The following is an 11,830-nucleotide window of genomic DNA, read 5'->3' as shown; positions in this document are numbered from 1 at the left end:
CTTGTTCCATAAGTGTGCATATGGAAGCCTTCTGGATGTTGCTGAATATTTACTGTTACCCAGCAGCTACCATTTCAGCAAAGGGAGAGAAGGGAAGTACAGTATTCTTTTATCCCAGCTGTAGCCCACTGCCACTGGCTGTCAATGGGATCTGGCATCTGGCAGGAGCTATTCCAGTAGGTTACCTAACCCATTTGCATTCTAAGAACTGAACTCCCCCCCTCCTTTGCTCTCCCTTTCTTATTCCTTGTATGTCATGTCTTGGTTTCAATTTTAAACCAGAGGGTCTGGACTGTCATGCCAATTATCTTGTAAACCTCTCTGGGAGCCATTTTGGCTAAAGGGTAGGAGATAGAGGTTTCAAATAAATAATAAGTAAAATACCACCATGACTGACTATTGGCCATGTTGATAGGAATCCAACAACTTATGGCAGGCCACATGATTCCTCACCTTTTCTACCCATGGGAGATAACTGGAGATTATCCTTCCCCCCTAATGTGATAGCTTTCTTCTTGATGAGAAGAGATTAGCAGATTTAAGGGGGGGGGGATACTGAGAAATGGCATCCTGCAGTTTGCAAAAGCACATCCAAGAATGATGTCTATCTCCTAAGTCCACTGATATGTTTGTCAATGCTGCCATGGTGAATAAAGCACCTTTTTTGTTTTTGTATTACCCCAATGAAACAGAGGGCCAACACCTACTGTTTGTTATGCATTCAGGGTTTATACAGACAGCATATGGAGCCCTAATCAAAAGACTTCATAGCAGATTTGCTTACATGAGCAATTTCCTGAGTAACTACTGCAGAAATAGGATAGACCCAAAGGACTGGTTTCTTTTACACATGAGTGGTGCTTTTTCAGCTACATTAGCAACAGAACACACAGCCTGACTGCTGGAAACAGAAAAAAATGATTTGGGTTCATCTTTCCATTGCCCTCATGTTGTGGCATCTTTACCAATACACAGTGTGTGAACCTGAATATAGCACATGTACTGTGAACATGTATAAGCAACTTGTGTTTCAGTCCTTTCCACATGTCCCTGGAAGTACGTCTCATCAAACTCTAGCAAGCCATGAAGTTCAATCTAAGTAGGACTGGAGGAGCTCCAGATTGGCAGGCAGATCATGATGAATTTTGCATACTTTCATGTATTTTTTTTAACAAAACAGTAAAAACACAGAATACAGGAAATAATAATAATAGTACCTACTAAAGCAATTAATAAAGTGACTACTATGAAGACAATGGCAAAATAATAAAATGAATATTTAATTTTATAAATATTTAAAGCCTAACATTAATACAGCAAAGAATTAGACTCTATGAAGACTCTAATTCAAAGATGGCTATAAATTAGGATACTTCTGACTGGTAGTTCCTCAGAGGGTTTGACTGCACAGTAGACTTAGTGGTTCTGATCCTTTGTGCCGATCATTTCACTGGTGGCGGCGGCGGGTCAGCTACCCAAGCCTAGATGTATGAGGAGCCTCAAGTGCCCTTGCCCTACTTTCCCAGGATCCATGTGCAAAGATGTTGGGACTCTAATAAATGTACAGCCAGCCCTCCACATTTGTGGCTTTAACTTTTGCAGGTTTGACTGATATGCTCTTTAGGAATCTCTAGGTCCTCCAGTGCAACTATGCCAGAGGTTAACCATAGAGTTACACTGAAGGACTTAGAGGTTCCTAGACAAAACACTTCTCTGGGCATTTGTAGGTCCTCTAGCATGATTCTGTGGACAATGTCTGCCAGATGTTGACCACAGAGTTGCTCTGGAAGAGTTGGAGATTCCTACAGAGTTGTTGTCACAAGTATTAAAATATATATTTTTTATTTGCAGTTTTCCCACTTTCATGGGGTCCTGCACCCTTAATCCCAAGGAATGTGGAGGGCCCACTGTATTTATTTGTTTGTTTTATTTACTTATATCCTGCTTGTTCCCCAGGACACAACCTACATAGAAGAGCAGAGAGTTAAGTGTTCTGAAAATGAACCTTTGGAACATGATGTCCAGGAACCACCTCTTCTGCTAGATATGGCAGAAAACATGACAATACCTTCTTATGGGCAGTAAATTATAGCCTTGTATGGCCAGACTAAAGATAGCTCTGCCTGAAGCAATGGCAAACGTCATTGAGTGCTGAAGCTGGGGAGTATTCACACAGTGAAGTTAGCCCTGACTCTGTAAATCTCCTCAAGGAAGTGTCTGTGCAAAACAGAGTGAACCCTAGGGAGGTGCTTAGAATAGGTGGAAGCTATATAAATTGCAAATTGCTTATTATTAACACACTGTACCTTGTGTTGCTGCTGCTACATAAGCTATTCTGTAACTGGGTCTCCTCCCCCCCCCCTTTTTTTTTGCAAAGTCAAAATGAGCTCTCCCTCTTGGAAATGGCACTGTAGGATATAATTCACAGCAAGCTATGGACAACTAAAGAGACCTATGTAAATGCAGCACTTCCATGTTCATTTTGCAGCATGCGTGTTCTCTGGAAAACATACCCTCCAGCATTTCACCGATGAAGACTGAGACCTATGTGGCCAAGTAACATCATAGTGTGGTCAAGATTACTCAAGTTCATTCTCTCACCATTTCTCTTCATCTCTCTCTTCAACCTCCTCTCCTTGTTTTTCCATTTGCAGCAACTGAGTAAGCTGAGGACCAAAAGGGAACATTTCAGGAAGAGACATAAACTGGGACATTTAAAAAATAGCCGAACAAGGTTGCTTTATGCAGTGATTTCCATACATTGGTCCTCAAAGTTTTTTGGACTTCAGCTCCCAGAACTCTTGACTGATCATGAAGTGGCTAGGGCTTCTGGGATCAGAAGTCCAAAACTTCTGGAGACCAAGGTCTGGGAATGTTGCCTTTTACTTTGGCGATAGGGATATGATTTTTATTTCTTCCCACAATTCAAATAAAAGTATGATCTCAGACTTTTGTAAAGCAGTGCTCATCTACAAGCAACTCCCTTGCTTTATTTGGTAATGTCTGAATTGGACATTAAAAGAGACTTTCAAACATATTGTAAAGAGCCATGTTGGCTTAGAAATATGTACACATATATTTGCATGCACACACACACATTTGTTGTTGGCAAATAACGCATGGGTAATATTTATAATGGAAAATGTATATTTCACTTTATTAACTGCAGCAACATCTGGACAAGTTTTGTTAGAAAAATATCTGACCAAACTATTCTGACCAAATCCATGCTCTAGGGGTTTCACAGCATATTATGCATTTGTGGGCTGAAAGGTTCTCTTGATCTTCATCCAGCATGATAATCGAAGCAAGGAGTGGAACCTCTCAGTTTCCCAGCCTTTAGGAAATTTTTCCATATGTAATATATAAAAATTATAGGGTCACATTCCAAGAAATTATTCTGCTGGGAACCTTTCCCACCTCCCATTTCCCACAGCCACTGTATACTTTTCAGGGCATAGTCCTTAGTTCTTTTTATCTGTATATATATTTTTTTAATGGGAGGTTTTGCATTTGTAATTGGAGAACAGAAATCTTTCATAGCTTCTTTTAAGTCCTTTTAATATGGTTCTTCTTTCTGATTAAATAAAGCTTTAAATCAATGATTCTTTGAAGATTTTCATATGGGGAAAAAGCTGGAAGTAAAAGGCATAATTACACGATGGTGCTGAAGACTTTCAGACACATTGCATTGATCCGAGATTTCTCCCAGGAAGAACCAGGAATGCTCCAGCAACAAACCATTCATGGGGAAGTCCTGTGAATGGTTTGTTGCTGGAACATTCCTGGTTCTTCCCGGGACAAGTCCTGGATCTGCACAACGACATCTGAAAATTTTCAGCACCATCTTGTGACTTTGCTGGGAGTATGCCTTTTATTCCCAGCTTTTTTCCCTGTTTGAAAACCTCCTCTGTCACCACAACTATTCAGCAATCTAGAAGAAAGAACTTATTTAACTTACCCGCCCCAGACAATGAAAAGCCAAGACTTTTGCAGCTCTTGGGAACAGGGTAAGAAAAGAAGGGAGTTGCCACTTGTTCAGGTCATGGGCCATTTGAGTTGGCAAGATTCAAGTTGTCTAAACTGCATTATATTTAGATACATGTTCTTGTTTTTACTCTTTATGTGATTGACCTTAGCCCTTGTATAATATAGAGATGCACCAGTGGGAGCCTGGGATGAGATCCTCAATTTGAACTAGAACCACAGGTTAAAGGTCTCCCTTGAAGCCAGAATCCAAGTCTGACTTCACACACACAGTTTTTTTTAAAATCCACACAGAGGCTGAAGAGTCTGCACAAATAATGCAACATGCAGTCCTAGAGTCTGACTTCATTCCCTCTCTTCCCCTCCCTCTCCCTCACACACATTTACTTAAAAAATCAATCACACAAAAGTTAAAGTTTATGCATAAATTGTCTGTCTATTCCTTACTTCACATCCTGTATTATATGATCTCTGGGAAGTATGCAATAAAATCAGTTTAACCAATAATATAAGACAGTGTGAATAAGGCAGAGATGATTCATGCATGTCCCTGCAGACTCTTTTGGTCTACAACCCCCATCATGGATGCCATGTCTTCCTTCAATTGTACACGATGAACAGGAGAATGGGGAAGGGGGAAGGAAATGTTTATTCTATTACTCTTAACAGAAAACTACATAAAGGTGCAAAACCCACATAAGGCATACACACACACACAGGCATTAGAGATACAGACATCTCCCTATAGGCTTAGACAAATACATGTGGTCTAGCTAGAATCACCATGTGTTCTAATAGACTACAGCAAAGCATTTGACTATAAATCACAAAAGCTCTGGTTGGCACTAAAGGCTATGGGAGTGCCACTAAATCTGATAGTCCTGATGAGAAATCTGTACTCAGGACAAGAGGCTACAATCAGAACAGAATTCAAAGAAACAGATTAGTTTCCAACTGGCAAAGGGGTCAGGCAAGGATGCATTCTATTACCTGATTTGTTCAACTTGTATACAGAAAATGTAAGAACAGCAGGCTTAGACTTAGGAGAAGGAGCAGTGAAGATAGGGAGGAAGGAACATCAACAATCTTAGATATGCAAATAACACCATATTACTAATGGAAAACATCACAGATCTGAAACAATTACTAAAGAAAGTCAAAGGTGAAAGTGCAAGGGCAGGCTTAATGCTAATCATAAAGAAAACAAAATAACGACCACAGGAGAAATACATTCATTCAACCTAGAAAATGAAGAAATTGAAATATTTGAAGAGTTCACATACCTAGGACCAAACATCGATCAGAACGGTGACTGTAGACAACAAATAAGAAGGAGACTAGGGATGGGAAGGGCAGCTCTGGAAGAACTAGATAAGATCCTAAAGAGTAAAGACAAGTCAGAGTCATCCAGGTCATAGTATTCAACATCACTATGTATGGATGTAAAAGCTGGACAGTGAAAAAAATGAATGGAGAAAAAAATCAACTCATTTGTGATGTCATGCTGGAGAAGAGTGCTGAGGATCCCACGGATAGCCAAAAAAGACAAACAGACAGGTCCTTGGACAGATCAAGCCAGAAATCTCCCTGGAAGCCAAGATGATGAAACTGAGGCTATCATACTTTGGCCACATCATGAGAAGGCATGACTCACTGTAAAAGACATTAATGCTTGGAAAGGAGGAGAGCAATAGAAAGTGAGGAAGACCACACACCAGATGGCTTGACTCAATTAGGGAGGACACAGGCCTGAATTTACATGACTTAAGCAGAGCAGTGGATGACGGGCGGCGGGGGGTGGTGGTCTTGGAAATGCCTCATCCACAGGGCTGCCATGAGTCAGGGCTGACTTGAGGGCAGTTAACAACAACAAGTAGGACAAAAATAGCCAATGTACTGTTTTCAGATCAGACACTGAAATCATTCATGTCTCCTCAACTTTGCATGCAAGATGTTGGGTGCACATTTGCTCAAGAACAGTTTTTTGCACCCAATCTTTGTGGATTTTGGATGTTATTTTACTTTGCTATATGACCAACATGACAAGTCCAGATATGTTTTCTGACTGTAAGATACTGCCAAAGGGGTTGGGTCTTCAACCATGTTGGAGAGAAGCAGACTGATTGTGGGGATGGAGGAGGGGTCCAGGACAGACTCTGCACACATCACCACCTTCAAAGTGTGATCATTGGGACTTAACGGGGAACAGTTTTGAAGCTACTTCCATTGCTCATCCCCCTCACACCGCATTCACCTTCTGAGAATGTTTCTTTATTCTATCTAATAGCAGGACGTGCTGTATGTCTGAGTAAGTCCAGGAAGAATCTTCTTAGGTTTTTCATTTTAACTTGCCATATATAAGAAAAACAATCAGGAAAGGGCTGAAGTAGATGTCAATTTCCCTGCCTGAGAATATTGCATGAAATATTTCTATTTATGATGGTTAAAAGTTGCCTTGATGTGGTTTTGAGCATGACAAGAATATGAGTCAGCCAATCACTTAGCCTGTGATTCATATGTATCAGTTACTTAATTCAGTCATTTATTAATGACAAATACTACTTTGATTCCCAAATAGAAATATTTCTTTTTCTGGCTCAGAAAGTGAATGCAGATGACATGGTTAAATTTTAATGGAATATATGTGTATGTGTGCCTCTCTGTCTGTCTGTCTGAGGAGAGAGTAATATTTAATCTTGCCCTTTGGTCATATGAAATAGAAAAAAAGAAGAAGTGTATGATAGTGCAGTTAGACCACATCCTGAGCTCCAGCTGCATGCTGGTAGCATAAATTAATTTTTATTTCCTGCTTCTAGGAGAAATAATCGTTCCCTTGTTTGGCAGCTTGTTGTGAGATCTCCTGAGGAATCAAGCAGAGTCTTCTGATGGGTATGAAATTATACTCTGGCATTCAGCAAGTGACAAGAATGGAAGCATTTAAGCTCCCTTACAGGATGGCTTTTTAACCTGTCAAAGGAACCATTGGGTTCCTGCTCTTTGCTGTCTGTAAGACTGATCCCAGCAACAAAGAGCATTCAAAGCCAAGCCAGGTGCTAGCATCATCAGAGACCCCTTTTTGCCAAATGAGAAAGTCACACCTCAGTAGAAGTCAATTGCATCTTTCCCTGGGGGGGAGGGATGTGTTAATCCCCAGCAATTTCCTGTGGATGCAAAGGGAGACCAGAGTTGCAAGCCGCCAGTGCCAGAGTGTTAAAATGAAAATACTGCTTTTGAGAGCACTACTTGAAATCTGCAGCTGAAGGGGAAAGTCTTTTACCATTTTCACAGTGTTCCTGTGGCTTGACTCTCTTTACAGATCATTTCCTGACTATTTTGTTCTATGTACTGCCTGCTCCCCTCCACATCTCATATAGAAAGACAGCAAACATCCACTTAAAATGGAACAAAAGCTCTCTTTCCAGTGACAACTGGTGGCTTCCATCTCATTGGGGTAGTGGACATGCTCTGTCCTTTAAATGTAAAAAAAAAAAAAGCTATGTGAAGTGTTTTTTCCATTAAAAAACGCTGAGCACCATGAATATATATCCTCCTTTTCTGATTTGGCAGGGACAGTCCCCTTTAATCCTCTTTCATTCCATTTTTTCAGCTGCTTTTAAAGCGTCCCAGTTTCGTTTCCCCTACCACTTTCTCCTTTAATCCCCAGTTTATTTTGATTCCTGCAAAGAGAGTGGCTGGGCAGAAAGAAAGAAAAAAACTAGGTTGATCCTGCTTTTCACCAAACTGGCTGGAAACCCCACTGTCCACACTGCCCACTCCCAAGGTGGGCCAAACACCCATGGGCAGTCCTTGCCATGCAACATCAAGCCACACCTCTTTTATTTTTTCCTGCCTTCCCCCATGCATGCACACCACCACACAAACACAACACCTGAGACTGAAATTACCCCCCTCATCCTATCCAGCTACCATCCCATCAGATGCCCCATGTGACCGGCCACACAGCTGCATGAGCAACACACTGCCTGTACAGCACATTGGTGTGCCCAGAGACACATTGGCAAAGCACAGTCATAGAAGCCCCCCCCCCATCCCAATTTGGCCACTTTCCTACCCTTCACTCTATGCTCCCCTATTGGACTGTCTGGCTTATGTATGTTTTAATTACATCCATTGCATTATTTGCAACCTGCCATATTTGTCATACTTTTGAATCATGGGGTGTGTGACAGCTCAATGGTGCAATAGGCCAATGATGCAGCTGGCCACACATGTACCTGTATGCTGAAATGAAAAAAAGTGTGGTAAGCAATATTGCCGGTGGCTGCATCTCACCAGCCCCAGTGTGCATGCTCCAGACCACTTCCATATGCTGCCTGGGCTTTCCCACATTCCACCATTTCCGCCGTGCTGTTTATATGCCGGTTTGATGATACACATTTTCCTTGTTAAAGTGGAGATTCACAAATTCTTTTTGCTCCAATGAAATGGCATCTGAACAGCAAGAGGGAGGCAATTGGAGTTCACAGGAGGTGTGTTTGTGCAATGGTGTGCATGCATCATGGGGAGATAGCAACAACAACAACAATAACCACACAGTGTAGCTTGATGCTAGATGGTGCAGACTGCCTGTGGGAATTCAAGCTGCATTGGGATCAGGCTATTCCATCAGTGGGGTTTCAACCTGCTTTCAGAAAACCTAGAATTGAGCCATTTTTTTCTACCCTTCTGCTCCAGTCCTGCATTACAAGTGGATAGTCTCAATCAAGGAAGTCATGGCCTGAGTCTGCAAGACCTCAGCAGGGCTATTGAGGACAGGATGTCTTGGAGATGTTTCACTCATTGGGTGGCCATAAATCAAGGCCGACTTGAAGGCAGTTAACACACAGAGAGGGAAAGAATGAGAGGGGATGAAAGAAAAAGACCTCAGGTATACTTTCTGAGCTGTGACCTTCTTCATCCTTGGATTGATAAATCTTAGGGTGGACTGATAAATCTTCTTCATACTTGTACTGTCTAGACCTCTCCTTGGTGAGAAGTTACCTTGCTTTTGTTATTGGGATACTGGGAATAAGCACTACTTCCTGCATCTCCACCTTAGTTAGAACTAGGATTTCTATCATCTTTTCTGTTGCAACATATTTTCTCTAATTAATATCAGCTTTCTTGTTTTCCCCAGAAAAAGAGCCAAAGCAGGATTGCATTGCAGGGGTAGGATAATTTAATTTAAAAATCAAGGAAGCCATGGCCTGTGCACCTTATTTCTGTAAAGTGCTTTAGAAGGCTGTGTGCCTACTCTGCTAACAGAAATTGACTGACATCTTATTGGTGGTATGTGCCCATGTGTATCTCCTTTTTGGGGTGCTGTGGGAGTTGGTACAGTGGGCCCTCAGTATCCATGGGGGATCTGTCTGGACCCCCTCACAGATACCGAAATCTGTGGATGCACAAGTCTGATTGTCCCCAATGCCGACACAGCCACATCCACATGCCACCATTGGGGACAACAGGGCTGTCCCTAATGGCAATGTGGAATACTTGACAATTATAAATGAAAGCAACCTCTGCTGTGGTGGCTGGTGATGAATCTGCCCTGGTTTTTAGTGTGAACTAAAAAATAATATATCCAACTTGCTGACCCCTATTACCAAATAGTTGCAATGTCTTAAATTTCAGAGTAAAGAGCAGAGCAGATAACCTGCCCCACTGATCTGGAAGCTGTCAGCTGTCACTCAATTTCTGCCCAGTTTTGCAAATGTGATTCTGGGGATGCAGAAATGTACTTGTAGACAGGCAGATCCAGACACAGTTTGGATACTTTTTATTGTTATTCTTTCTTGTTATTCTTTGTGGCAGATTGAAAAATGCATCCATAAAACCCCAAACATTAAGAATCATGTAATCAGCCGAAAGAACAAGTAGTAAGCTTGTTCTGACAGCTTTAATGCTATCAATCTCTGTGCCTGTTAACTTTTACAGCCTCGAAGGATGAAGGATGTGGCAGTAAAGGAGGAATCAAGCTTGAAAGGCTCAAAATGAAATCCCAAAGCCTTATAAACTGGAGGGGGCTGCAATGAAATGGCCAGACAAGTTCATGATATTCATTCATCAGTTTGTAGAATACTGAAGACTTACTAATCCATTTTCTTTCATCAGATAAAGGTCAGGGCTTTGTGTGTGTGCAAACAGCAGTTCCAGAGATGTATAGAAAAAGTGTTGAACATGGAGCCAGTCTAGGATTTAGCTTCCTTATAAACTCCCTATATTTTTGGGGGAGGGGGGGGGAGCCAGTTTCTCAAAGTCATACTAGAATGAGTATTGCCTGAATAAGATTTCAATGGCTGCGCTCACTGTAATTTTCTCTATTTTTACAGATGCATATAGAGTTAAGCCTTTTCTTTTCACAGCATTTTGGTGTACCAGATTTTTTGTTTTTAACCCAGATGAAAAGTAAGTGCACCCCCACTGAGGTGAACTAACTGGGAACAAAGGCAGTACAATAGACAATAAACATTGTCTCCTTCATTTGAAGTTACAAAGCACCCTCTCCAGAATTGTATTTAAACTATTGTATACCTCCTGTAACATCTCAAAATAAAAATGTAGCTGTCAGGATTGGGCTAATCCTGCCATGATTATTCTGCTGGGGAACCATGTTTTGTATTATGTGTGAACATGTATGATCCAACTGTGATATGTGGTATTCAACTATGTATGGTTTTAATTGGAGGGATGTTTTCTTATATATGGCTGTGCCGTGGGATGACAAGGGTATAAAGAAGGGTTTATATCATGTGTGCCAACTGATACACATTTGATGCAAACCTGGTCCTTTGATTCTTTGTGCAGAATGGTTGATATGTTTGTTGCCAGTATATGTTTTTGATACATATATTTATCTATAGCAGTATGGTGTGTGGGGTCTGGTTTGCATCACTTTTGAAGGCGGGATGCAGGATTATTATATATGTTCAGCAAGTAAGAAACGTATGTTATTAGTCACATATTTTAAGGGGCTGATTAATGCTTATACAGCTGGCTAAATATGTGAGTTTGTTATATATTCTAAGTATGTTAACAGCACAGTTTTAGGGAGAAGGTTTGAGAAATAATTGGCTTTCATTGAATGCTTGGTAAAAGGAATGGACAGATTTGTTAGGCCCCTGTTATCAGCTGTCTGCAATGGTTAGAACAACCAGACAAGGATGACCTGAGGAAGAGGGGGAAACAACCAAAGATGAAACAACTCTTCTAAGAACAGAAAAGTGTTTGAGCCTGCCAATTTTTAAAGATTGAGCTAAGGCTTTTGGCATGTTTATATTTGATATATGTGGGCTTAGTCTTCAATTCTATCCAAAAAGCCTTACCAGCTGCATCTGTCTCACTTCAGAAATAAAGCTTGCTGATCATCCACAGAAACCTCAGTTTATATTTGAAAGGGGAGGGAGTTCAATTAGATCTGACAGTAGTCACTGTGAGGATGGACAGGCAGACAGACAGACATACAAGAAAAACTGGCTCAATCTGGGTTGTCTGAAAGCAGATCGAACCATTGTTGTCCACACAGCAGGCTCCCAAGGTGGGCTGAACACCCACAACCAGTCCACACCACATGGTGTGAAGCCTCACCATTCTGTTATTTTTTTTTTCCTGCCTCCACATCGTTCATGCACATGATCGCACAAACACACTGCTTGTGGCTGCCAATTACCTCCCTGCCCCTGCCCAGCTGCCATCCCATTGGATGCCTCTGTGTCCAGCCACATAGTTTCCCAAGTGATACACCACACATACGGTGCATCAGTGCACCAAGTGAAACACTGGCAAAGCACAATCATGGAGGCCCCCCATACATACCCCTTCCCTCCTGCTTCACCTTATGCTC

This window comes from Sceloporus undulatus, chromosome 3, assembly GCF_019175285.1.
Source record: "Sceloporus undulatus isolate JIND9_A2432 ecotype Alabama chromosome 3, SceUnd_v1.1, whole genome shotgun sequence".
NCBI classification, from domain to species: domain Eukaryota; kingdom Metazoa; phylum Chordata; class Lepidosauria; order Squamata; family Phrynosomatidae; genus Sceloporus; species Sceloporus undulatus.
The sequence above is the reverse complement of the archived record's forward strand: the minus strand, read 5'-3'. Positions refer to the sequence as shown.